This window comes from Triturus cristatus, chromosome 6 (assembly GCF_964204655.1).
Source record: "Triturus cristatus chromosome 6, aTriCri1.1, whole genome shotgun sequence".
NCBI classification, from domain to species: Eukaryota; Metazoa; Chordata; class Amphibia; order Caudata; family Salamandridae; genus Triturus; species Triturus cristatus.
Genome location: NC_140589.1, coordinates 397,360,382 through 397,386,958, shown reverse-complemented (window position 1 = coordinate 397,386,958; position 26,577 = coordinate 397,360,382). Strand labels below are relative to the sequence as shown.

Below are 26,577 nucleotides of genomic sequence, written 5' to 3'. Positions count from 1 at the left end.
GTTCTCATCTTGTCAAATTTACTGTGTATTCAAAGACAGAGGTCAAATATCAGGCTCTGTTGTCCGAGAGAGCTTGGTGTTTACTTTTCTTTCTCTGACTTCAAAGTGAGAGGATGTATATTACACTCCCCTGCACTCTACGCCCCGCAATCTCTACGCCACTCCACTCTACGTCATGTGACAGTAGAGGCTATAGGCTATTGTTTTTCTAGCACACACAAAAAATGTAAATGTCTGTAAATGAACTGTGCAAATAGGAAGTGTGGTGTAAACAAAAATGTTATACGATCAAAACAAATCAGTATACTTGGGGATGCCATTTCCACACATTATCGCTTATGTGATGTATAGTTGTATAAGTAAAACTGTATGTCTGTGCACATGTAAAGCTCATTTCAATTGAAAATGTGTTATCTGTAATGAAAGTGCTGGAGCAGGGTTTTCTGTCAAAACCCGAACATCAGCTTATATTTTTATATGTCATAATTAAAATTACTAATAATTAATTACTAGATATTGATTTTGTTGAAGTTTCTGACTAATCAACCTTACTAATGAAAGAATTATACGTGGGAATGCATTTATGTTGCTTTATTAATACGTGAACTAAGTTGGTGAGCAAATTAATTAATAAGTCTTGCTAAAGTGCTATTTGTTATGTGTTTGCGTTTTAAAATAATACGTTTTAATGCTTCTTTATGTCGCAAATGGCTAGATAAATACATACACATAAGGGTTTTAATGGGAATTAACACTGTATAATCATTACGATGTAGTAACGTTGTTTTGTGTTTCTTTTAATTAAGATTGTCCATTCTGGCCTAGTGAAAGATGGCCGACAATTACAGCCTGCATTTGAGTTATTGAAATACGAAGAGAGGCCTCGCTGAATATGGTTGGAATCCTGACCTCGGCCTCCGTCTGTATTAAAAGTTTCCGTGAGGACAGCAGCTCTGGGCTTGACGCCAGTTGTCACCAGTTATCCTTGGGAGAGAATAAAAGCCACAATGAACTTTGATAAACTTGCGGTGGCTTCATTATGATTCCGAGGAAGAGCATTCATGGATGTTACATTTTTTAGTTTGTGCTTCCTTCTTCCGTGTTTTTATTTTTGAGATTTTCGAGAGCGGAGGTTTTTCTAAATGTTGCGAGTCAACATCCTTTCCTGCTCGCTCTGCTCAACGGCTCGACGGACGTTTAGAGTTTGTTTGTAACTTTTAATGTGTAAGTTTTACTATAAATAATGTTAGACTAGAGAGGGTCTAAGGCCACTTCTTCCCGAACCTATGCTCGAGAGGATCGACGCTGATTGAGAGGACGGCGACTCGGGAGACCTTACTGAGAGACCTGTCCTGACCTAAAATGACACTTAGCTAGAATAGGTAATTATAAGAATAATGATTTTGCTATTGATTGACTTTCATTTGAACTAATTTAGATAAAATAACCTTTTGTTTGAATCACAGTGTCGGGTGGTTATTTCTTTGTCATTTATTGAGTTTCCAAATGTGTTCTTATTGATTAAATCATGACTCGAGACATATCAATTAGGTTGCATTGACCTCAGTTTAGATGCAGATTGATTTAGGAGTTCTCTCGTATATTCAGTGTGAATAGAGTAATAGAATGAATGCTAGTGTGATGGGCCCTAGCATATGATGAGTGTATGTGCGTATGACTGTGGAATTACTCTGTCCGTGGAAGTAGGGAGAATTTATATGCTCCGATCTGCAGCAGTTTCCTGGTAGCAGTATGATGGTTTTGATTATTGTTTTGATCTGATAGATTGCTTGTACATAGGCTATGGATTTATTGATTTATTGATTGATGTGGATATATGTACTAACAGTATATGTTAAAGTCGTCGTATTGAGTTCTATGTAGTGTGTACGGCTTCTGGAACATAGGGAGCTGGTGACGGTTCCGTAGTAGGGCAGAGGGAAGTGAGTGCTGCTCTCGGGAAAGACGGGATTGTTGGCCCTGTATGTATGCAGGGAAAAGCGTGTGACAATTGAAGTTGCGCGTCGCATTGTCTGGGTTCGGAATCAGTGACATCGCCGTGTGTTACTATTAGAGACATATTTTCTGTATAAGAGGAGTGTGTATGGTAGCGAAGGTTATCTGTGAAACTCTGGTCTTAAGTCCCAGGGATCCATAAGGTTCGCCGTTAAAGCTTACTGCTGGAGAAGTAATAGGTATTCTCTGAGCTTGATTGAAGGACTGAGCAGAGGTAAGCGCTGCTTGGTTAACGTGTGTTATAATTCTGTAGTAGGACAGACTGTTTGCTGTTCTCGGGAAAGGCAGGATTCTGTGTGGATGTGCTACATTTCCTGGTGTGAAAGTGCGTGAATGTATGAGCATTTAGTCAATTGTGAGACTCTTTGGAGCATTCCTAGAGGAAACAGTTATTGGATGCATGATAGAAGGGCAGAGTAGAGGGATGTGCTACTGTGTCAACGAAAGAAATAATTCTGTGGTAGAGCAGAGGTAAGCGCTGTTCTAGAGAGAAGCGGGATTCTTGTGAGAAAGACTTTCCTTTACTATTCTGTGGTTAGCGGAGCAGACAAAGGAGATGTTTTTATGTTGTAACTAATAGATTTTGTAGAATCTGAAACGAAGTCTACTGAGAAGGCTTTGTAAAGGAGGGGTAGACGAGTGACAGAAGACAGAGTAGAAGCGACTGCAGCGACTACTGACGTCAGACAAGACCGCGCTGTGATTGGGCAGTGGATTAGAACAGTGCTCGCGCTGTGATTGGTGTGTTGGTGTGAGCCGCACAAGGATTGGAAGGAGTACAGGGTGACGTAGACGTTCCAGGATTGGTGCGTTGGTGTGAGTCGCGCTGTTATTGGACAAAAGATCGTACAGTTGCGGAAAAGGACTAGAGGGTTGTAGTAAACGCTAAAATGTATTACCAAACGGAGGAAAAGAAGAAGAAATCCTTGTTCGGTAAAATTAAAAGGTGGTTCGACAAGGATAAGGATATAATAACTAGAGAAGGCGAATTGCTACCTCCGACAAGAACCCCTGCATCCTTCATGGTTGCGAAATATGGGTATCATACCCGTATTTGGTTAGACAATTGGGCTAAGTACACTAAAGAGGATGGTGTTTTAGCGTTCCCGGAACATGGTTCATTTAATCTGGCCGTGTTGAGAAATTTACGGGAAAAGATGATGTGTCTAGAGCCTAGACCAAGGCCGACACAGTTTGAGGCATTGGTGGAATGGGAAGATGAGGTGCATGAGCGAGAAAAGCAGAGGAGTTGAGGCAATTATAGGTATATTTTTGGGAGGAAATATGATCGTGAAACTCATCATGATCGAATGAGAAGATGGCGAGATGCTAGTATGTCAGAGGGATTATATCCTATGAGAACTGTTGAGGAAGCAGAAGGGAGGAAAGGTGCGGAAAAGGTACCTAATACAGAATTGAGGAGGTATGGGGCTAATGATTATGAGGATGAAGTCTTGGATGACATGATTTACAAGAGACCACCTCCATATAGACCAGAACCAGAAGTGAGAACACCAGTTGCTACTCCAATAAGAGATACTTTGCAGATCATTAAAACAGAGGTTGCGACACCTGATTTGAAAAGTGGTAGCTCTTTCACGGAAAGAGAGAGAGAGAGAGAGCGAGAGAGAGAGAGTGCAATCGGGGATGAGAAAACAAGAGAGTTAGCAAGGACAACATCTGAGTTGACAGAAAAGATCAGAGAATTAACGAAGAATCTAGAAGCTGTTACAGTACCTGTAACCATAGGTCCAGTTATGCCTATTTTTGATAAGCAAAGAATGAGTGAAAATGGTTTGACGGTTCCCTATGTAGGAAATGGATTGGTTGGTTCTCCGGGAGAGTCAGGAATGAGGATGGAAGAAAATCATTTGAAACAGCTGAGACATGACACATGTGGTGGAGGGTCAGATGTACAGCCTAATTCAGGATTGAATACTGGTTGTTTAAAAAGATCAATTTTAGAACCACAGAGGATGGCAGAACAAGTGAGTACAGTGAAAAGATCTACAGAAATAACGGCTGAGGATTTGAATGATTGGTTGAAAGTTCTCCAAAAGAAGGATAAAGATTCACAGGCAGTGGATGTAGCCAGGTTGCGAATAGAACTGGAGGAACTCATAGCAGGACCAATTCCTACAGAGATGTTGAAAAATCATCATGATGGAGAGTTGTTATTCATGTGCAAGAGTATTACCTGGAGGGCTAAGAGTACACATGACAGGATGAGAGGAATAGCGAGTGAAATGGGAGTTGATATGGATAAGGTGAAAGCTTTGCCGAAGCCTTACAGGGTGGATTTCTCTGACAAAGACATTGAGAATCTAAATGATGTTGGAAGAGCGGGGCAAATTAAAGAGATGATTTCCTTATTGCGAAAATGGGGTGATGTGGAAAAATGGAAGGCTAGGTGGTACAAGAAAAGGGAAGATTCAGTGGACAGGACTTACTCAGCATTTCCCATGAGAGAAAAGGAAAGAACAGTGGATGCTTATCCTATGAGAGAGATTCCTGGAGGAGGATATGTACATGTCCCATGGACTAGACAGGATATTTTGTCATTTACGAATGATTTCCCTCGACTGAGAGAAAAGCCCGTCGAGTGGTATAGGCAGGTAGACAGGTTTGTGAAATTGTCAAAGGTGCTGTGGATTGACCTGAATAGTCTGTTTGATATAATTGTTCCAGCAGACTTGTGGGCAGAGTGCAAAATAGTTGTAGATTGGCCTGCTAAGGAGTATCCAAGAGATCAGAAAACAGGAGCACCAGACCCGGAGGTGATGAAGAAGTACGAGCAGGTTATTGTGTTCCTGAAAAATAAGGTACCCCCTAAAGAAACAGACTGGGTTAAGATAGATCGGACACACCAGGAAGCAAAAGAATCAGTTCATGCTTTTTATGAAAGGCTGATACTGGCTTTTAAACAGTTTAGTGGAGATGAACACCTGGGTGATAAGGATTTGAGTCATTTTGTATACAGATTTGTATATGGCTTGAGACCTGAAATCAGTGAAAGGATTCGAGAGCACACAGTTGATTGGCAGAGTAAAAAGATTGATGAAATCTTGAGACATGCGAAGTACTTCAGTGATGAGATTGAGGCAAAACAAAGAAAGCTGAAAGAGAAAGCAATGTGGGTACAGGTGAAAGTTGCAGAAAGACAAGAAGCACAGATGGTGGAACAAGCAAATAATCCAGGAAATAGGCCCAGATATGGTACAGGAAAAGGAAAAGGGAATTTAGAGGAGGCCAAAAAGAAGTTCCCATGTCACAACTGTGGACAATTGGGGCATTGGAGATCCGAGTGTACCAATCCACCATTAGTGAGTAATGAGAATAAATCATTGAATCAACAGGTGCAGAACGAGGGGTGTAATCATCAGCAGCAACAGCAGAAGGTTGTCAGACAGCAGAGTCAAGAGCCAAAACCGCCCTTGCCGCAGAATAGAGGGTCCCAGAAATATAACCAGGACTCAGGATTCTACAATGATGGGCAGGTAAACAAACCGAGACGTTCAAACCTGGTACAACAGTACTGGCTAAAGAATGAGGGGAGTGAGTCTGAAGGGGACTACTGACGGTGCCGAAGAGAGGAGGAAGAGTGCATACTTGGTGCAACGCTAGAAATAGACCAGGCAGGACAATTTGTAGATGGGAAAATAAATGGGGAAAGTGTTACTTTTTTGGTAGACACCGGAGTGACAAGATCAACTGTCAGGTCAGCAGATATAAGAAATCTTCCTCTCTCGGACGAAGCAATCCAAGTGGTTGGTGTAGCTAATACACAGATTAAGACTCGACTTACTGAACCAGTAAGGGTAAGAATAGGGAAATTTTCAGATATGCACAGATTTGTGGTCTGCGACACTAGTCCAGTGAACTTGTTAGGTAGGGACTTATTGTGTAAAATGAATTGCACAATTTTTTGTACTCCGGATGGAATAGCTTTTGAGACACCAGATGAGGATGTCTTGTACAGGATGACTCTAGATAATAGAGAAAGTGAGATTGTTGGGACATATGCTGTATTTAATCCAGATGACTTGCCTCAAGAGTTGAGGAATACAGTAAAAGTAGCGGTTTGGGATTTTACTGGAGAGGATGTGGGATTGATGAATAATGTAGATCCAGTGAAGATTTCAGTGAAAGAGGGAATCACTTACCCTAATATCCCACAGTACAGATTGACACCAGAGATAATTGAGGGAATAACCCCTATAATTGACAAGATGATTCAACAGGGTGTTTTGAGAGAGTTACTGAGTAGCCCATGTAATTCACCGATAATGGGGCTGAAGAAACCTAATGGGAAGTTCAGGATTGTACAAGATTTGAGAAAGATTAACAAAATTGTGGTAGCATGCTGTCCCATTGTGCCAAATCCATCAGTGATTTTGTATCAGATTCCTCATGATGCTGAATGGTACAAGGTGATTGATTTGTGTCATGCTTTCTTTTCAATTCCATTGCATCATGATAGCCAGCCGATTTTTGCATTTCGGTTTGGACAGCGTATTTTGGCATGGTGCCGTATCCCACAGGGGTATACAGAGAGTCCATCAATATTCAATCAGTTGTTAAAGAAGTCTTTGGAAAGTCTGATCATGCCTGAGAGTTCAGTACTAGTACAGTATATCGATGACTTACTTGTGGCATCGAAGACACGTGAAACTTGTGAAGTAGATACCATAGCTTTACTGAATCATCTGGCAGATGGAGGGTTAAAGGTATCTCCAGCCAAATTGCAGTTTTGCAAGAAAGAAGTACATTATCTTGGACACAATATTGAAAAAGGTCTGAGAAAAGTGACCAATGACAGGATCAAAATTATCAGAGGAATGAGAGCCCCCATGACCCAGAGAGAAGTGAGGATGTTTCTGGTAATGGTGGGTTATTGTCGTCAGTGGATAAGTAATTTCTCCCTGATAGCAAAGCCACTGATTAAATTGACCAAAAGTGAAGTGAAAGACCCATTGGAACTGAATGCAGAACAAATGGCAGCATTTGAAGAATTGAAGAGTAGAATGTGTGAAGCTCCTACTTTGGGAATGCCAGACTATGAGAAGGAGTTTGAATTGTACTGTAGTGAGAGAAATGGATGTGCACTTTCAGTGTTAATCCAGAAACATGGATGACTGAGAAGGCCAATTGCGTACTTCTCATCAACACTTGACCCAGTAGCTGTGGGTTTGCCAGGTTGCCTGAAAGCAGTAGCTGCTACATGCAGAAGCTTGGAACAGAGTGAGGGTATAATAATGGGATATCCTGTAAGGGTGTTCGTACGTCATGATGTGGCAATTCTTTTGACAAGAAGCAGGACTCAATATATGTCACATAGTCGGCTGACTAAATATGAGAAAATCATTCTGGGAGCATCAAATGTGACTTTTGAGAGATGTGTGAATGTGAATCCAGCAACACTCTTGCCAGATGCTGAAAATGTGAGTGTGAGAGATGATGTTGATCATGATTGCTTGGATGTGCTTGATTACTGTACAAAACCGAGACCAGACATAAGAGATCTGCCACTACCTGAGAGTGATCATGTGTTGTTTGTGGATGGATCATGTCTGAGAACTGATGATGGTGTGCTGAGTGCAGCATATGCGGTGTGCAAAGTTTCAGAGGTTATGGAAGCTTCGTCTTTGAAAGGAGTAAGGTCTGCTCAAGTGGCTGAATTGGTGGCATTGACAAAAGCTTGCAAGATTGGGAAAAATTTGAGAGTGACTGTGATGACTGATAGTATGGATTTGGAGTGGTTCATGATTTTGGCCAACTTTGGCTACAGAATGGTTTCTTGACGTTGAGTGGGACTCCTATAAAGAATGCTGAAGTGATTGGGAAGTTGCTTGAGGCGATACAGCTGCCTAAAGAACTAGCAGTTGTAAAATGTGCTGCTCATGGACAAGGAGATGATTTTGTTACTCTTGGTAATCGTTTTGCAAATGACATAGCACAGTATTGTGCAAAGAACGATCATTCGATTAACAAGGGACGAGAAAGGGAAATGTCTTTTTGTTCTGTGATGTTTACTAATGTCCTGGAAACATGGGATGAGGTGAAACAGTTGCAGGATGAAGCAGGAGATGAGGAAATGAGGGATTGGATCAAGGCAGGTTGTGCTCCAAGAGAGAAAGATCATGTTTGGATCTATAGAGATGGAAGACCAGTTATGCCTAACTCAATGTTGTCAACAATGGCAAGAATGTATCATGGACAGGGACATCTGGGGAGGGACGCTATGATTAGGTCCTTTAAACAAACCTGGTACAATCCAAAGTTCAGGCTGATTGCAGAGAGCATCTGTCAGAGATGTTTGATTTGTCAGCAGTTCAATACTGGAAAAAAGACAGTGGTGAGCCTAGGAACAATAGGCAGAGAAGGAGGTCCTTTTACCAGAATGCAAATAGATTTCATTGAAATGCCACAGGTCAATAGATTGAGGTATGTTCTAGTGGTAGTCTGTTTGTTCTCAAGATGGGTAGAAGCCTATCCGACTAGGAGAAATGATGGAATAACAGTGGCAAAGTTGCTGCTAAGAGAGTTGATTCCTAGGTACGGGTTCCCAGTGACAATTGAGTCAGACAGAGGGGGACACTTCTACAATGAGCTCATGGGTTTGATTTGTGAAGCATTGAGCATACAGCAGAAGCTACATTGTGCATACAGGCCAGAGGCTTCTGGCGTTGTTGAACAGATGAATGGCACAATCAAAAACAGAATTGGTAAGATGTGTTTAGCCACTGGAATGAAATGGCCTGATATCTTGCCTCTAGTGCTAATGACTATTAGATCTACTCCAGACAGAACTACAGGGTTGAGTCTGCATGAAATATTAATGGGACGAGCAATGAGACATGCATTCGTGCCTGTCAACAAATTGATGACAATAACTGATGACATGATTTTGGATTACTGTAAAGGCCTGGCTGACGCAGTTCATTCTGTGTTTCACCAGGTTGGAGGAGACGCCACCACACTTGAAAAGAAGCAAGCCCATGATCTGAGTCCAGGGGACTGGGTGAGGATAAAGGTGCACAGAAGAAGAAATTGCTTGGTTCCAAGGTGGGGAAGGCCAAGACAAGTCATTCTGACTACGACAACTGCTGTAAAGTGTGCTGGTGTGAAGAACTGGGTTCATGCAAGTCATACTCTGAGAGTTCCAAATCCAAACGATGGGACTGGGAAAGAGTATTTTGAAGAGTCAGATTCCAGTGATGATGCAGACACTGAAACAGTGAGAAGAAAAAAGAATTCTGAAAGGGGGGAAGAGTTGGAAAGAGAGTCAGGTGATTCTTTTTTCTTACCAAGAGAAGCTTCAAGAGAAACATTGAGAGTTTCAGAGGAGAGTTCAGATTCTGTAAGAGTGCCTGAAGTTCCAACAAACAGTGGAGAACATAAAGGAGGGAAAAGGAAAGAAAAGAGCAATTCCACAGAGACTACACCTGAATCAGATGAAGAGATTGAGGATCTACCTGAGATTACTCCTGGAGAAGTAGGGTCAGACGAAGATAGAGAGGGACAGATTGCGGAAGACCCCCGAGGAGGTGTAGGGAACATTCCTGATAAGCTAGGTGAAGGGACAAGTAGACAGCAAGAAGATTGCGTGTTGGAGACCCGAGTAGGGACAGTAGTAGGGAAATCTCAATCGGTGGAGAGGAAGTCTGTGGAGCAAAAGAAAATTGTTGATGAACAAGAGGCAAATGAGACAGAATCAGATGAGAGTGAGAATGGAAAATCAGAGGGTCGAGTTCTGAGAAAGAGAACTTGGATCGGAGAAAGAAATAATAAAGAAGTGAGACCGAAAAGGAGTGTAAAAGGAGATCTTTGGCCTAACAAGATAAAGAGGCTGAGGTACAGACTGACACGAGCGAGTTCATCGAAAGCTGAACAGGTGAACGAGGTGTTGAGTCAGAATCAAGCAAAAGGTGAAAAACAAAAGGAATCAAAAGAACCAGAGGAGATCAAGAGAATCAGAAAGCCTAACCAGAAGTATAGGTCACCGGAATGGACGTATGTGGCACTGTCTGAAGAAGAAGAGGCAGAGAGTCAAGGAAATCCAGAGGGGACCTTACGAGAAGTGGTTGAGGAGGAGAAAACTGTTGGAATCCTGAAGGTTATCTTGACTGACATTGGAGAAGAGTCAGATGCTCAGGATATTGAAGATCTGATACAATTTGATGTTGCTGAAGAAGAAGTAAAAAGTGATGAAAATCCAAATTGAGTGAATTGGAAGAGTCACTTGGAGAAAAGTGAAGAAGAAGAAATCTAAAATTAGCAGATTGAAATAATCTAGTGTTCTAGTGATTCAGTAGTGGAGTTGTAGAGGCTAAGTCAAAAGACACTGCCAAAGTAGTAAAATGGCTAACACAGAAAATAATCAAAGTAGATGTACCTTCTTGAAAAGATGGTGTAGAATGTGCTGCTGCTGTACAGGATTATTAATGCTACTATGGAGTGTACTGGCTTTATTAGTTACTTTTAGAGTGACAATAGACACTTTTGGAATACATACTGAGAATATGACTAACATAGGGAAGGGTTCACAGAAAGTAGTGCCAACTAGAATTAGTAACATTTACATACATAAAGATAGATCGATTAATGATTTTTCTAGCAATGTTTTTTCAAAGTTGTTGTATGAATACGTAAAGACAATGGAAGTAAGGGATTGCTACGTCTGTATGCAATTGCCTGCATCCGTTTCAGAGGGAGTTACTTATCATCATCTTCCAGCTACGTATGGGATTTCATGTAGTGTGCTAAGTAGTGTTTTTTATTTACTAGAGAAAATAGATTATAAGATGTCTAACAAAGATAGCATTTTTGGGCAATTGCCTATGAATAAGAAACTGAATCCTGCAAAAGAAGTTAACATTTTTGGTGAGATTTTTATTGAGACAGAAGAATTAACATTAGATTACATTTTTAGAAACAATTTAACTTGTAGTTTGAAGGAAGAAGAAAAAGCTTTCCTGGATATGGTAGAGACAAGGAGAGTGAGCATGCATGAAAAGGCAGGAGAATATAAGATGAGTGAGACAGTGTGGGACATTGAGATGGGAAAGGAGTTGAAAAATGGGGCCAGTCCAACTTTGGCTTTAGATGCACCACAGAAGGGTAAACTATGCATTACCAGAAGGAAATCCCAATATGATAATTATTTTGTTGGGACTAGTGAGTGTCATGATACATACTTTATTGCAACAGGATGGGGATTTAAAGGTGGAGAAGATCCAGTTTTCCCGGGAGTGTATTATATTTGTGGGAATAAGGCTTATTACAGGTTGCCTGACCATTGGTATGGCACATGTTATGTTGGCCTGGTTTTTCCAAAGATTTTTCATATAGATAAGATAGAGGATGTAGAACAAATTAATTTACTAACACGCTTTAAGAGAGAAACTTGGTCAGAAATTGTAGGAGATATTTTTGGAGCTTTGATTCCAGCAGTGGGAATTTCATTAAATGCGTATGGAATTCGGAAGCTGTCAACAGTGGTGGATCGCTTATCGACAAGCACCACTGGAGGGTTTCTATTGGTGAATACGGAGATGGTTGCCTTAACGCGCCATGTCTATGCAAAATCGACTTGCCCTTGATATTCTATTGGCCAAAGAGGGTGGAGTCTGTGGAATGCTGAAGGTTCAACATTGTTGCACTTACATTCCTGATGAAAGCAAAGATCTAAAGATCTATATCAAAAATATTACTGATTTGCATGAAGAATTAGTACCACTGGAGGCTGAAAGTATCTGGACTAAGATGGCTAATAAGATGATTGCTGTTAAGAACTTTATAGCTAAAATTGGTAGTACCATATTTGGTAAGATATTGTTTCCTTTGACATGTGTGATGGTTGCTTTATTGATACTTAGATTAGGGTGTTTGTGTTGTAAAAACAGGGGAGGGGAAAAGAAAATAATAAGAGAAAATATTGAAAAGAAACAAAAGAGGTCAAAGAGAGACCCACAAGAAATAGAATTAGAAGAATTTAGGGAGAGTGTGTACCTGGAATCGAAAAGAGATGATGAAAGAGAGACCGGTGTGTAGTGTTATATAAAAGACATTTCAATTTCTCCTAAGAAATGGGGACTAAATTTTTTTTTGGGGTTGGTTTTTGTGGTGATAATATATCACCAAAGGGGGGATTGCTGAAGCAGGGTTTTCTGTCAAAACCCGAACATCAGTTTATATTTTTATATGTCATAATTAAAATTACTAATAATGAATTACTAGATATTGATTTTTTTGAAGTTTCTGACTAATCAACCTTACTAATGAAAGAATTATACGTGGGAATGCATTTATGTTGCTTTATTAATACTTGAACTAAGTTGGTGAGCAAATTAATTAATAAGTCTTGCTAAAGTGCTATTTGTTATGTGTTTGCGTTTTAAAATAATACGTTTTAATGCTTCTTTATGTCGCAAATGGCTAGATAAATACATACACATAAGGGTTTTAATGGGAATTAACACTGTATAATCATTACGATGTAGTAACGTTGTTTTGTGTTTCTTTTAATTAAGATTGTCCATTCTGGCCTAGTGAAAGATGGCCGACAATTACAGCCTGCATTTGAGTTATTGAAATACGAAGAGAGGCCTCGCTGAATATGGTTGGAATCCTGACCTCGGCCTCCGTCTGTATTAAAAGTTTCCGTGAGGACAGCAGCTCTGGGCTTGACGCCAGTTGTCACCAGTTATCCTTGGGACAGAATAAAAGCCACAATGAACTTTGATAAACTTGCGGTGGCTTCATTATGATTCCGAGGAAGAGCATTCATGGATGTTACATTTTTTAGTTTGTGCTTCCTTCTTCCATGTTTTTATTTTTGAGATTTTCGAGAGCGGAGGTTTTTCTAAATGTTGCGAGTCAACATCCTTTCCTGCTTGCTCTGCTCAACGGCTCAACGGACGTTTAGAGTTTGTTTGTAACTTTTAATGTGTAAGTTTTACTATAAATAATGTTAGACTAGAGAGGGTCTAAGGCCACTTCTTCCCGAACCTATGCTCGAGAGGATCGACGCTGATTGAGAGGACGGCGACTCGGGAGACCTTACTGAGAGACCTGTCCTGACCTAAAATGACACTTAGCTAGAATAGGTAATTATGAGAATAATGATTTTGCTATTGATTGACTTTCATTTGAACTAATTTAGATAAAATAACCTTTTGTTTGAATCACAGTGTCGGGTGGTTATTTCTTTGTCATTTATTGAGTTTCCAAATGTGTTCTTATTGATTAAATCATGACTCGAGACATATCAATTAGGTTGCATTGACCTCAGTTTAGATGCAGATTGATTTAGGAGTTCTCTCGTATATTCAGTGTGGATAGAGTAATAGAATGAATGTTAGTGTGATGGGCCCTAGCGTATGATGAGTGTATGTGCGTATGACTGTGGAATTACTCTGTCCGTGGAAGTAGGGAGAATTTATATGCTCCGATCTGCAGCAAAAGTGCGCTACCATACCATGCATGCTCATCTCTATCCAACTCCACTCTATGCCAGTCCACTCTAAAACAAACAGTCTACTCCACGACACTCTACTCCCCCTATGCTACTCCCCTCTGTACCACTCCACTCTAGGACACTATGCTCCACTCTATGCCCTGCTACTCCACTCCTTCACTTCACTCTACGCTACTCCACAACACTTTACTCCACTCTATGCTATGACACACTACGCCCCTCCACTCTACGTCCCTCCACTTTATGACACAACACTCCATGCTACTCCACTCTACGTCACTTTACTCCACACCATCCTACTCTATTCCACTTTACACCAGGCCACTTGACACCACACCTCTCAACTTCACGACACTGTAAGCCACCTAACTTTAGGCCACTCTACTCCACTCCACTATATGACATTCCACTCTACGCCCCTCAACTCTACGTCACCCTTCTCTTTGGCATTCTACTCCACTCTACCTCACACCACTCTACAACACTCCGCTGTAATTTATGCCACTCCACTCTTCACCACTCCCCTGCACTCTATGCCATTCCACTCTATGCCATGCCACTCTACGCCACTCCAATCTATGACATTCTACTCCATGCTACTCTACTCTATGCACTTCACTATATGCCACTTAACTCTAGTCTACTCTACTCCACTGTATGCCACTCCACTCTATGGCACTCTACTCCATTCTCCAATACGACATTCTACCCCACGCCACGCTACTCCATTGCACAGTACACCATGCCACTCTACAACACATTGCTCTACCACACTAAACTGCACTCTACGCCAATCGACTCTACATCACTCCACTCCTCCACTCTATGCCACTTTACTCCAGACTACGCCACTCCACTCTACAACATGTTTACTGCCCTCTGTGCTACAAAGCTCTATGCCCCTGCACTCTATTCCACACCACTGTACTCCACGCCACTTCACTTCACTCCACTCCACTCTACAACAATCTACGCCCCTCCACTCTATAACCCTCCACTCAACGTCACTCTACTCTACACCACACAACTCCACTGCTCTCTGATTCATGACACTCCACTCTATGAGACTCCACAAACTTTTAGCCATGCTGAACAGCAGCCACGCTGGTGTACAACATGGCTAAAACACATTGGAAAGACCAATTGCTCTTGCATAAGCAAAACCTATTTGCTTTGCCAATGCTGTTTAAATTCGGTCCCAATACTTTTACTAGAGGGAAATACAAGTTTGGGTTTTGTAGGAAAGTTCTGGTGCGCGTTAACACTACAAGCAACACGTTGCACATGCTCGCATCTCTATGAGAGCCTTTCGCATGCAGTGTGATAAGAAGCATGGCATCCCTAAGCATGCATCACTTTTGTCTTTTCTCACCTTTATTCCGAGAAGTGGTAGCATTCCAGCTTGACATGTGACATTTAATTTACCTTAGTTATTAAACTACTGCGACCTGTGCCTTTTAAGAATCTCTTTATATGCGTATTTCTTTTGCTTCATGCAAAGCAAACATCTTAATTTATGAGGGGAAAAAAACGTTGTGTGCATTTAGCATATAACATCACCAGCTCAGCATTTCCAAATTACCTCGGAACACAACCCTAACCCTTTCTTTACTCAGAAATTTGTTGTGATATGACTTTATCAAAATACGCGTATTTAAAGTGGACCACAAACTTTGCCGTTATTTTTTTAGTGTGAATTTGAAATGGAACCACCAATATTTGATATGCGTACACACACTGGGTATATTGTTGTTAATTTTAAAAGTGAGGTTAGTGTAGTAATGTCTCTGAAACTGCGTATTAACACAGCCCTGTATTGGTGAATGTTATTTGTGTAGCTCTAGTGTTATTAATCCGACTTTGTAGTCCAGCTTCAACTCTCCTACAATCATTGTAGGAATCACCGGATCTTAAACATCTACGTTTACCGAAACTTGGCCTCACACCATAGTTTGAAAACAAAGAGGAAGGATGCAATCTCCTCCCAAACACAGACCTCGGGTAGCCCAAAACACCACGCAGCAGGTTACTTGATTTATCGCCTTGTAAAAACCCTTGATCTTTGTCCAGCTCTGCCCTGGTCTTCATCCGCATCTTGGAGGGGGAAGGAAGACAGAGTAAAAAGCTCAGTAAAATGCACTTCCAGTCATACGCGCCCCCTCCTCAGCGCCGCTCTAAACAAGTTTTTGCAGGTCGTGTCCTGTGAGAGCTCCTTCAGCAGGCAGGCTGCGGGAAACCTGAGCTCCGGCAGTAACAGCGGAGCAACGCTGGCTGCAGGCAGCCACGACTCTCCCCCTCCTCTCGGTTGCTTACACGGACCGACTTAACCGGGGAGTTAGGTTGCCAGACAGTGCACGCGGCACGGTAGGGGTGAGCTGAGAGAGTCCTGGGCCCCTGGAGGATCCCCGCCCCTTCCCTGCTTCAGAGCCGCCAGTCTGCCAGGCTGGCACGAGTAAGTAATATTTTCATTAGCGCAGCCTCTGATGGATGTCTTCGTTTTATAGGCACCCGCTCTTGTCATCCTCCGTGCTTTCACCCCAAAAGCAGTGTGCGGCTATCCCGGCTCGTAATGCTGAGCACTGCCTGGTCTTGTCAGCTCCGTTGGTTTTTACCCTAAGATCAGCGAGCGGCTAGCTCCATCCTGCTCTCGGGGCTGTGAAAATGACAAGTTTCCTTTTTTTTTTTGTTGCAGAGCGCAGTTAATTTCCAACAGCCAGCTGTTCCTAATGGCCCCTTGGTTCAAACGTTTGTCCCATCTTAGTGCACTGCTCAACCCGGTGAAACCCAAGAGGGAAACAAACAATTTTACCGTTCTGTAGCAAGAATCGAGATCATGGAAAATAGGCTGCTGTAAATATTGCACGTTTACTGACTGTAGGTGTCTGGGAGGTTAAATATGGGTTGGGTTTAAAACCAGGTGCTTTCAGTATTTACGGACAGGTGGCTTTGTTAGCGCCACCAGCACGTGACTATTTCAATGAGGACGACAGGATCTTTTATTGTTAATGGTCTGGGAAGTAAACTTTCAGCGGACTTCCCACTCGCCTCCCATTTCCGCCTCTCATAGGAAACGAGAGGACGTGGAACGCCGAAAGGAAGTTTGAGCATGTGTGTCACGGTGCAGACTTAGGAAAGAGTCAGGGCCCCAGCTACTGGAAATCTTGACTATACGCACACAACTTTCGTCTATTTTACGCTGTAAGAGGATTTTAATTATTAATTGTGAAGAATCTGGGGGTATAAGGAGACCTTTTCCTTTCTCCCTCTCAAGGGAAATGCTTGGTTTAGGTGTTGGTTTCATAATTGGTTGCTGTACATTTTCACCTCTGCACGACTGTTTGGATTAGTCTGTTTACCTCCCAAAAATATTTGGGGCTATTCACAAAGATAAACACGCATGCATAAATCTACACTTCTAAGTTTACTCTTAGACTTTTGATTATATCTACACTTGGAAGTTTACTCTTAGTAACCTGGCTACTCATAATTTTTAGGTGGAAAGTTACTCAAAAGTGTAGACTTATGTGTTGGGGGTGTATCTCCCTCGGGGAAAGTATAATTTAAAAGGCAGTATGGAATGAAACCTTCAAAAAGAACTCCATGACTACATCATGTACATGCTTTGCTTTCTCAAAGCCCACCGTTCCCTGGTCCAGCAAAGCACTACTCGCACCCCACTGGCATCAATGAGGCCCTCAGGCACATCACAGACCATAGTTTGTGGCCCCTGGGAAAATGTTTGCGAGAATGCATTACATTTTCCCAGGGGCCACAAACTATGGTCTGTGATGTGCCTGAGGGCCTCATTGATGCCAGCGGGGTGCGAGTAGTGCTTTGCTGGACCAGGGAACGGTGGGCGTTGAGAAAGCAAAGCATGTACATGATGTAGTCATGGAGTTCTTTTTGAAGGTTTCATTCCATACTGCCTTTTAAATTAACCAATCTAGAAACGTCATAGATTTGACAATACTGTGTTATGTAGCATCTGAATCGCTATCCCTCTACCACACCTTGGGGTAAGCCTTCTTTAATTACTATCACTACCTTGGGAGAGTCAAGTGTAAAATAGAAGTATCTTCATTATTGAACTGGAATGAAATAGAATTACACAAAGTGAAACCAGAAAACTTATGATCAATCCCGACTCCCCCACTTGGCTAAATTGTGTGATCCTAAGCAATTTTATTTATTTCACTTTGCCTCCCTTTTCTTCATTATCAGATGTAAGAGCACCTTGAAATATGTGTTCAGGGTATGCAATGTACAAAACCTTCTTTTGTGTTTGATTTAATGAACTATAATTTTACCCCTGTACAACATCCCAGGCCACCCAGAGGGTTCGAGGTGACAATTGACTTGTCTCTTAGTTTATTATTGCCATTGTAATAAGGGTGGGAGGAGGCATGAATGTTTCTACGTTCATTATTTGAAAACTATCAATTTTGAAAAATACTTCCCAATGCGCTGATCTATTTTGATGTACTAAAGTGAAACACTTCTGCATATTAATGAAATAAACATTTTAACATTTTGAAGAGACTGTCATTTTTATACACGTTTATTGCAAGATGTCTTAAAAAAGAATGTGTTCCTAAAGTTAAGTGGTGCTGGACACCTTATTTGTGTCTTTTCTTTTTTCTTTAGTTATCTTGAAAATAAAGCTTCCCCCTCTATTTAACATATTTCTTAATGTTAGTGCTCTCTAAACTAGGCAGCAGCCCAGAGCGGTTTCTCAACATGCGGCTGCATGTGAAGGTCAAGAGGGCCGTAAGCGGACCCTGGGCTGTACTTTGAGTGTCACTGGTATAGAGAAAAGTTTTAAAGTAAAAAAAAATAATTTAAATATTTTCATGTTAACTGTTACTGTTAATTTTATATACTTTAAAAGTAGAACACATGCAACATTTTACAACACTATTCATTTTGAATTAAATATTTCATTAATTTAGGTTAATCAAATTAACGTGGTTTTAATTTATTTTAAAAACATCCACCTAAAGTAAATTTTTTATATTTATTATGTATTAAATTATTGAGTTAGGCATAGAATTAATTTTAATAATATAATTATTTACTAAATAACTTCATTTATTTTTCCATTAAAAAGTTAATCATAGTGTATTAAAAATAAAGTAATATGTATTTATAATGTATATTTTTAACATTAAAAAATATTTGTATGTATATCTATATCAACACTTCTCTGTCGTGGCAAAAGGACGACTTGGCACTCAATGCCATAACTATATAAATATATATATCTGAATCTTTTTTAATAATCCGAAACATTGTGGTCCATTATCAAAAATACATCAATAAAAGCATGTTAAAAAAGACACCAATCTTAAAACAATTAATAACAATTAAAAAAAATCTAAAACTCGCATGAGGGTTACATCACTCAATCACAGTCAACCAAAGTGAAAATAAATCTAAAGCTCACTTGAGGATTACGTCACACTGTCACAGTCAACTAAAGTATAAAGTCGTCTAGGACATGGTTATACACACTAGCTGGCAGTTTACATCAATTTTTTTTTCCTTTTCAAAACTTTATTTAAGATTTTACATATAACATAACACAGGTGTGCATTTCGATTTCAGCAAGTAAAGATCATATACTCGTGCATTATGGTGGTTACAGTTCAAAACTTTTGGGAAATTCGCAGCCTCCCACCCTGCTCCAATGTCTATGGCCAAGTGTTAAGGCATGGGTACTCACAAACTTTTTTTCGGGGCCCAAAATTTCAGTCTGGCTTGTGGCCAAGGGCCGCACAGATGGGCCTGCGCGATTGGGGTGGTGGCGGTTTTATTGGGTGGGATCACTGGGGGCAGGGCTACAGGGGTAAAAACAAATCACACCCTTTTCAAAAAATTACTAGGCAGTGCTGAATTTCGAAATGTGATATATATATATGCCCCCTGAATAAATACTGTCAATATTTTAATTTGTACTGGGATCTGTGTGTTTCTGACCATAGTTTGCCATCTTTGCCTTGTTTTGAGAAGCATCCAGTTCCCTGGTCTTAGGCCCTCAGTTGCGCAGACACGTGGACACACCCTTCATTTGTCTCTAAGAAGAAACAATTCAAACCCCTATGCCTCTTAAACTCGCTCTGAACAACCCTTAATGGCCCTGTTGAGAGTTTACAGTACCAAGCCCCAAGATCATCAAGCAAAACTCAGACGCATACATGCAAAGTGCATTGACAGAGATATGTTTCCTGTACTCTGTCTAGCCCCTGTACACACCTAAGCTCATTAAACTTACCATATGCATGTAACCCCAGGCAATACAAGCATCAGTGACACCAAGCTGCCATATTCTTAATGTACGTAGACAGTACAAGCATAAATGGTCCCCTGCTGTAATGTGCATGCACGGGCCCGCACAATACATGCATTCATGTACTCAGACTGTAATGCACATTTACAATGGCACAATGACCGGCATGATGGGCAAGACACCTGCTGCCTTCTACTCAATGAGCTTGTGAAACAATGCAGCAGAGGTATTGTAGTGTCATCTCTAAAATGGCTATCATCTCAGGTAGGTGATTGTCATTTCACAATAATGCATGTATAAGGCAGCACCTCTACTACCAATCTTCCCTGAGCCTTACACTCAATGACTGTGCTCATAGATAGGGTCCGCTGTGATCCTATGCATTCACTTTGACCCTGCACTCTAACTCGAACCCTACCTTATGACTGATTCATGCTTGCCATATTCCTCTACTTTACCCCCTCATCCCACCTCTACCCACCACTTTGGCGTTATTAATTCACTTTTTTCCTGACCGTCCCGCAGCCTGGCACTCTGTCACAACTTTACTCTTCTCCTTTTGTTTTACCCTCAATGTACACCACTCATTATACCTCTCCCCCTACCCTTGGTTCTTTCCTTATCTCATAAGTGCCTCGCACACTGTCCCTACCACCGCTTTCTATTCTTATCATCTCAATCTGCTCCCAGTACCTCTTTGCTCGGTTCATAAGCTTCCTCTGTCTAACCCTTCAACCTCATTGTTCTACCCCTCTTTACTCTGCATACAATCATTTCTTGGTCCTTCTATTTCACTATGCTCATAGCCTGTCATTTTGCACCTACTCTGGCCTCAACTTCTTATACTGTGTCCACTCTCTCCACACCTTGACTTTTTTAATGCTGCTCCTGCTCTCCCTCCATCACACTCTTCCCCTATCTGGTCACACCTTTTTGGTTGCACACGTGTTTACTTTATTCAGCCTTATTTCTCTCACTCTCCTCATACCCTATCAAACTGCTTACCCTCTCATTGTGCCCTGACATCTCATCCTACGCCTAGCATCTCATTGCACGCTAATGTACCACTCTACGCTATCCTCTAGTTGTACCCTACTGCGTCACTCAGCACAGACCCTCTCATTGTGCCTGTACACCTTCACTCTACTAAAGGTTTACTCTACTGATAAGCCGCTCCCTTTGTCCTTCCTGCAGTTCTGCTTTATACCTTCACTACGTCCCTTCACTTTGCTGCTAGCTCATAGCTGTTGCTTCCATTATTGTGTCATATCCTTCACTCACCTACCATATATATCACTCAATAAGTCCTTACATGTATAGCAGCCCACTCTTCCTGTTCTTTCTCTGCTCCTACCCCCTCACACCCTCATAAACTGCAATACCCTTACTCTGCGCTCATATTTCACATCTACTCCCTCGCTCTCTTCTCTTAGCCCCTAATCTTTCCATACCTCCTCATTGCGCTTCTTATTCTGCTTTTATGCTTTGCTACTACGGAGTCTGCCAGTCCCTCTGTTTTTCCTTTCTCTGCCCTTTCCTCTTACCTCTACCGGTCCATTCTGCCTCTGCCCATTCACCTCTATGTTTACTCTGTGCCCCTGTCCCCTCAGTTCTGACTCTACCTAATGTGTGCCAAAACCAATAACTATTTGCTGTTAAATTTTGCTGCGTTAAATACCTGATGCTACATTTGTGCTACGACTCAGACGGGTGGTGTTAGATGACTAAAAAGTAATACACTTTCTAAAGCAATGCACAAAGCAAGCTGGTTTGCCTGTAAGAAATGTTAGAAATATTTTTCACAACACAGGCACATAAATGTTCCCCTCAGATTCGCACAATTTAATAAAGTGGGAAAGCTGGGATTTATACACAAATATCCTGCTTGGCTGCTTCAGAGGCATATAACTTTGTGTTTAAACTGCATCTCCACCAATTTCACCTGTAAACGTTCCGTAGCACCGCTGTTGTGAACCGAGAGCCTGTAGCATACCATGTACCTCAAGTGAAGCCATGCCATGAAACAAAAGGCTAGGCGCAGCCCACGGATCCATGTGAGGACTTTGCTGGATCCTTATTTGATTTAACCTGTTTACACCACGTGTCTGCTCTGAGATCATGAGAAAGAAAAGTCCGGGCTCGGCTGAAACCCTAACCGGGGGGCCTTAAAAACATAAATTTAACTACAGAGACAGCTTTGTTTTAGTGGCACCAATTGAGAGATTAAAGAGGCCACACTGTCTGTGAGCAGCACATACAAGTAGCACAGCCAGGGTACTCAGTGGCAGGGCGAGCAAGTGACGCCAGAGAGGCAGGTGAGGGCGGGGTGGGGGGGACTATGGGTGAGCATGCGAGACACTGGTTTTCATTGAATGCCACTTTAATGCTTCTCCGGGCAAATGCGGCCCGAGGAATTACAACAGGCAGAAATGGTGCCGATTCCGTGCCTGCTGATTTCCACGGGAGCCGCATGGAATGACCTGGCGGGCCGCAGATGGTCTGTGGGCCGTACGTTGAGTACCGCCGTGTTAAGGCATAGAATCCCCCGCTGCACCCACGTCGCTTCCCCCAGGCGATACACTCGGGGAGCCAGCCCGAAGGCCATCAGCCAGTAGGTCATGACAAAGCTCCCTCCAAAGCAGCATTTTACGTCTAGTTAACCAGGCTGCATATAAGAATTTAGAAATGGCCACAACCACAAAGGTGGAAGTGTCCGTTTTAGAAACTCTATATGCTACTGGTTAATAGACTAAGGGCTCTACACATAGGTACAATCCACCTGTACCGTCGTTTTACAGAAAGAGGACAGAAGAACAAGACGTGCTCGTCACTTTCACATAGATTTTTACAATAAAAAGAACAGCCAGATCCCTGCTTCGACATCCTCCTACTAACAGTAGAAGATGCAACCAGAAGGGATCCATATCTAAATTGGAGGAACAGTGACAGAGCACGTGCTGGATGTATAAAATCTATAAATTCCTCGAGCTTGCACAATGATTTGTGTGCAAGAAAAGCACTTGTTAGGATCCCAAGCGAGGATGGGCGGTCCCTACGCCTAATGGCTTCCTCATTCACCCTTTTTAGGTTTCGGCTGGCGTTGCAGCGCGCATGCGCTGCTCGCTCTGCGAGGGCTTTCAGAAGTGGATTTGTAGCCCCACCCACCTTTTTCATTCGCTGGCGTCATCCTCCATGCTAAACACTGGCTCACGATTGAAAAGGAGGCTTCTCAGTCCCTCCCTGTTACCGTCCTGTCCACTTTTGGCCCTGCCTACCTGGACTGGATCGTGTACTCGCGGAGTTACACGCTCTCCTTTATAAGTCTGGAAATAAATACGCTTCTGTAAATAGTTGGTGTATTATGAATGTGCATTTCGAGGTATCACACCTCGGTAGCCATTGTGTATTTTTATTTCTCTTTTCCCAGGTAATGGCAGCGATTTGAGGTCCTGTAATGCGCTGAACGGACACAAGTTGGTCCCAAGGGGCGGAGAGGCGTCAATTATTTTCACATTTCGCCTCGTTTTAAGTCCTTGGTGTGTGGAGGCTGCTGTAGTGCAATGCACACACACACACGCACTGCATGTCTGTCTTCACAAAAAGAGAAGCACCCGTTTCCATTCGCAAGTTGAAGGGAAAACTAAACGCCATCCGCAATAAAAACAATATCATTTTAAAACTAAACATGTCACCGCTTTTAACGAAAGACGTTAGTGAAACGCCACCGGTTTACGACATTTTCATGGAAAACAATGTCTATACTGAAAATAAAATAGGTCTCTATCACAAGGTTGTCGGTACAAATATTTAGCTGCCAAATGGCCAACTTCATTATTAGTTTTTTTTGTTTCTCAGCCACCCTAAAATATGATGTTTTTCGCAGCGTTTGTAAATGCATATCCTAAACTGTGCGTGGTCCAGAGAGGGACTTAAAAGCACACGTGTCAAAAGAGGTTTTGGAATTGTTTTTGGTTTATGTGAGCACAGTGGGAAGCGAGGGAAATTCATCCGGTTATTTTTGTGAAGAACCCGTTTGCGCTTCCTGCTATAGTCGTGCGGTATCGTAGCGCTGTCAATAAACAGCTGTGTTAAGAAAGGGTATGCAGTTCCTTAAGAGGATGATTAGTTAGTGAGGTCAATTCTTAACTCCGCCAGTATTGATTGGACTTCCAAAAACCTATAGGTAGGGAAGGGGAGTTCCCATATTCGGACCTAATGCCCTCACACACCCAGCAAGCTAGGTGTCATGCTTCATCATCTGGGCCTGCTCCTCGTCGGGCCGGCGGTGCAATGCCCGACGGGCACCCGTGAAGGGGCTCTTTAGCGGAGATCTTTTGTTCCTTGCCGATGAGTGCGTGGGTGTGAGGGGTCTGAAGGAGTGTAGATGAGTAGAATGAGTTTAAAAAGGTTGGAAAGTCTGTTAAATGTGTTTATTTAGGACAGCTGTCCACCTCATTAAAAAGATAGAGGAAGGTGGACAGTTAGTGTGACTTGTATTTGTCTCTAACTATCTCCTACTCTAGTGGTCGACATGTTTCATGCCCTCATGGCATTTCGTCAGGACCTGTGTGTATTTCTATCTGCTTGTTTTACGTGCAGTCCATAAATTGTAATCGTTCTAATACAGTATAGTGAGCTATGAAAGATGTGGGTCCTACTCCTTGTAACCCTACCGTCTTATGTTATATATTCTGTAAATTAATTTACACAGGTAATGATTTAATGTTAATGTAGAACATTTATGTGTGATGTAAAGCGCTTAATGTTAAATTCAGTTTCTGTTTAACGGGAGGTGGCGTGGATATTTTTTAATTGTTGACAAAACCCGCTTTTATGTTCTAAAGTTATTTCTACGGTAACAAGTAGTAGAAAACACTTATTGCGCACATGATTTTAGGTACACCACTTATTGAGGACATGCCCAGTTTCCGAGCCTGTGAAATGGCTACTTTTAAAATGTCTGTTTTTTTTCAAGCGCGGGCTATTGTATAAGCTTGATTTGAATCCAAACTCTACCTTTTCCTTAGAATAGTCCAGAGTCAAAATGTGCAGTTAGGGACTGGGAAGCGTGTCATCTGTGCCCAAACTACATTACAGTGGTGCTATATACTTGCAGAAGATTTAAAAAAAAAACAAAAAAAAACAGGGACCAAATCTACTAGCGTTTGTCTTTTTGGTTCTGTCTGCACGGGGTGGGGAGAGAAATCACTGTTTATTAAGCAGGCATTAACCCCCACTCACAGATCTGGGTTGAATCCCTCATCGTTCATTAGCTCACTTCGCCACCCCAGTTCAGACCCAGCCATATGCAGATCAGATCTATGACTGGGGCCGAGTGACTGAAAAGTTTCAGTGCTCAGTCCATCATCTCTTTGTGTTTGCAAATGTTTGACAAACTCATTCATGGCATCTCTCCTTCTGAAGTGCAAAGCACATTTAGCAGTTATTTCCTTGTTCTATTTTATATCACTAAATGATACCAATTTCATACGACATATTTAAAAACTAATAGATGTCTGTCTTCTAGTCATAACATTGCTCCACCCCCACACCCCCTCTTCTCCCTTTTGGTGTAAATGCGGCAAACATTCCGTATATAATACAAAACATATGCATTATATTAAAACATCATGATTACATAACTTTATTTAATTTTGGTTACCTCCGAGTATTGAATCAAAGGTGTATAATATAATTAACTTTAGATTGTGGAAAATAGTTAAATATCAGCCAATAATTGTGAACAAAAGTTAATTTACTTGTAAAGCAACGGCCTCATGGCTTTCCAGGCTCTGTAAATATAAGAGGCCACTGGATTGAAAATCAGTTCACTGTCTGTTTGAATGTATATATTCGTAGCTGCATGACTGCCTTATATTTATTTTTAAGAGTGGGCAAATAAATAGCCCCATTGGGGACAAAGAGGAAGGGCATAGCAGCATAAAGGGCCAAAAGTGTTTAATCACCACCTTGCATACAATTGCATGTTGTCTTTCAATTTGTGTTTGGTCTATTCCTTATGAAGGGCTCACCGGGAGGTATCCTACCCTAAAATGTATAACTAAGGAGACAAAAACTTGTGGCATCTGGTGATCTGGTGCTGGGTAAGACCATGCGTTATGATTTAGGCAAGGCAGATTTTGTGAGTTACTGCTTTGCCAAAGTTCACGGATCGGCTTGAGATAAGTTAGGGGCACATAAAGGTTGTGTTTTTTGTTGCAAAGCAGCGCTTATTAGTGTGGGCTTTTCTAGGTGACCCAAAATGTAGCAGTGCACCGGACATATGGGAACAAAAGGTGGGCTTTTAAATCCATAAATTTGCTTTATTAATTATGGTATTATATGTAGCAATGTGTGCTATTCTTCTACTCACTCTCCTTCCCAAATCTTTCACACTGCTCTTCTCCCCCTAACGCTATGCTTTAAACTACTTTTCTACTATGCACAGGGCACTGATTTTACAATAGCCCCATAATTCCACCCCATACAAATCAGCCACCCTAGCCTGGACTTTATAGATTTCTACAGCTGAGCATACAGAAGACCAAGCAGCAGTTTTGGCAAACTTTAATATAGATCCAGCCGACTGTTTGAGAGTTAGGGTACTCTTTAGAATCTGTGAATCCCAAGATCCTGACTCGTCTAACCTAATCAGGAGCGGCTCCTCCATTAGGGCGGAGGAGCGTCGTGCCACTGCTTTCTCGCAGTGTGAGAAGCAGAAACATAAAATGGTATTTTAAATACCATTTTATGTTTCTGCTTCTCGCGCTGCGAGAAAGCAGATGGCAGGGTATGC

The 26,577-nt window shown here is 41.7% G+C and overlaps 1 protein-coding gene and 1 long non-coding RNA gene across 2 annotated transcripts in view; one reads left to right on the top strand and one right to left on the bottom strand.

Annotated features, from left to right (window-relative positions):
• Positions 1-15,631, bottom strand: part of LOC146817216 (uncharacterized) — a 57,715-nt gene extending 42,084 nt beyond the window's left edge. The window contains exon 1 of the long non-coding RNA XR_014962952.1: positions 15,492-15,631. This is a non-coding gene — a long non-coding RNA (uncharacterized LOC146817216). The remainder of the gene's footprint in view (positions 1-15,491) is intronic.
• A 17-nt stretch (positions 15,632-15,648) lies between these two features.
• TDRP (testis development related protein) overlaps positions 15,649-26,577 on the top strand; it is a 374,369-nt gene continuing 363,440 nt past the window's right edge. Inside the window, exon 1 of the mRNA XM_085610804.1 lies at positions 15,649-15,947. The gene's annotated coding sequence lies outside the window, so the exon portion shown is untranslated. The remainder of the gene's footprint in view (positions 15,948-26,577) is intronic.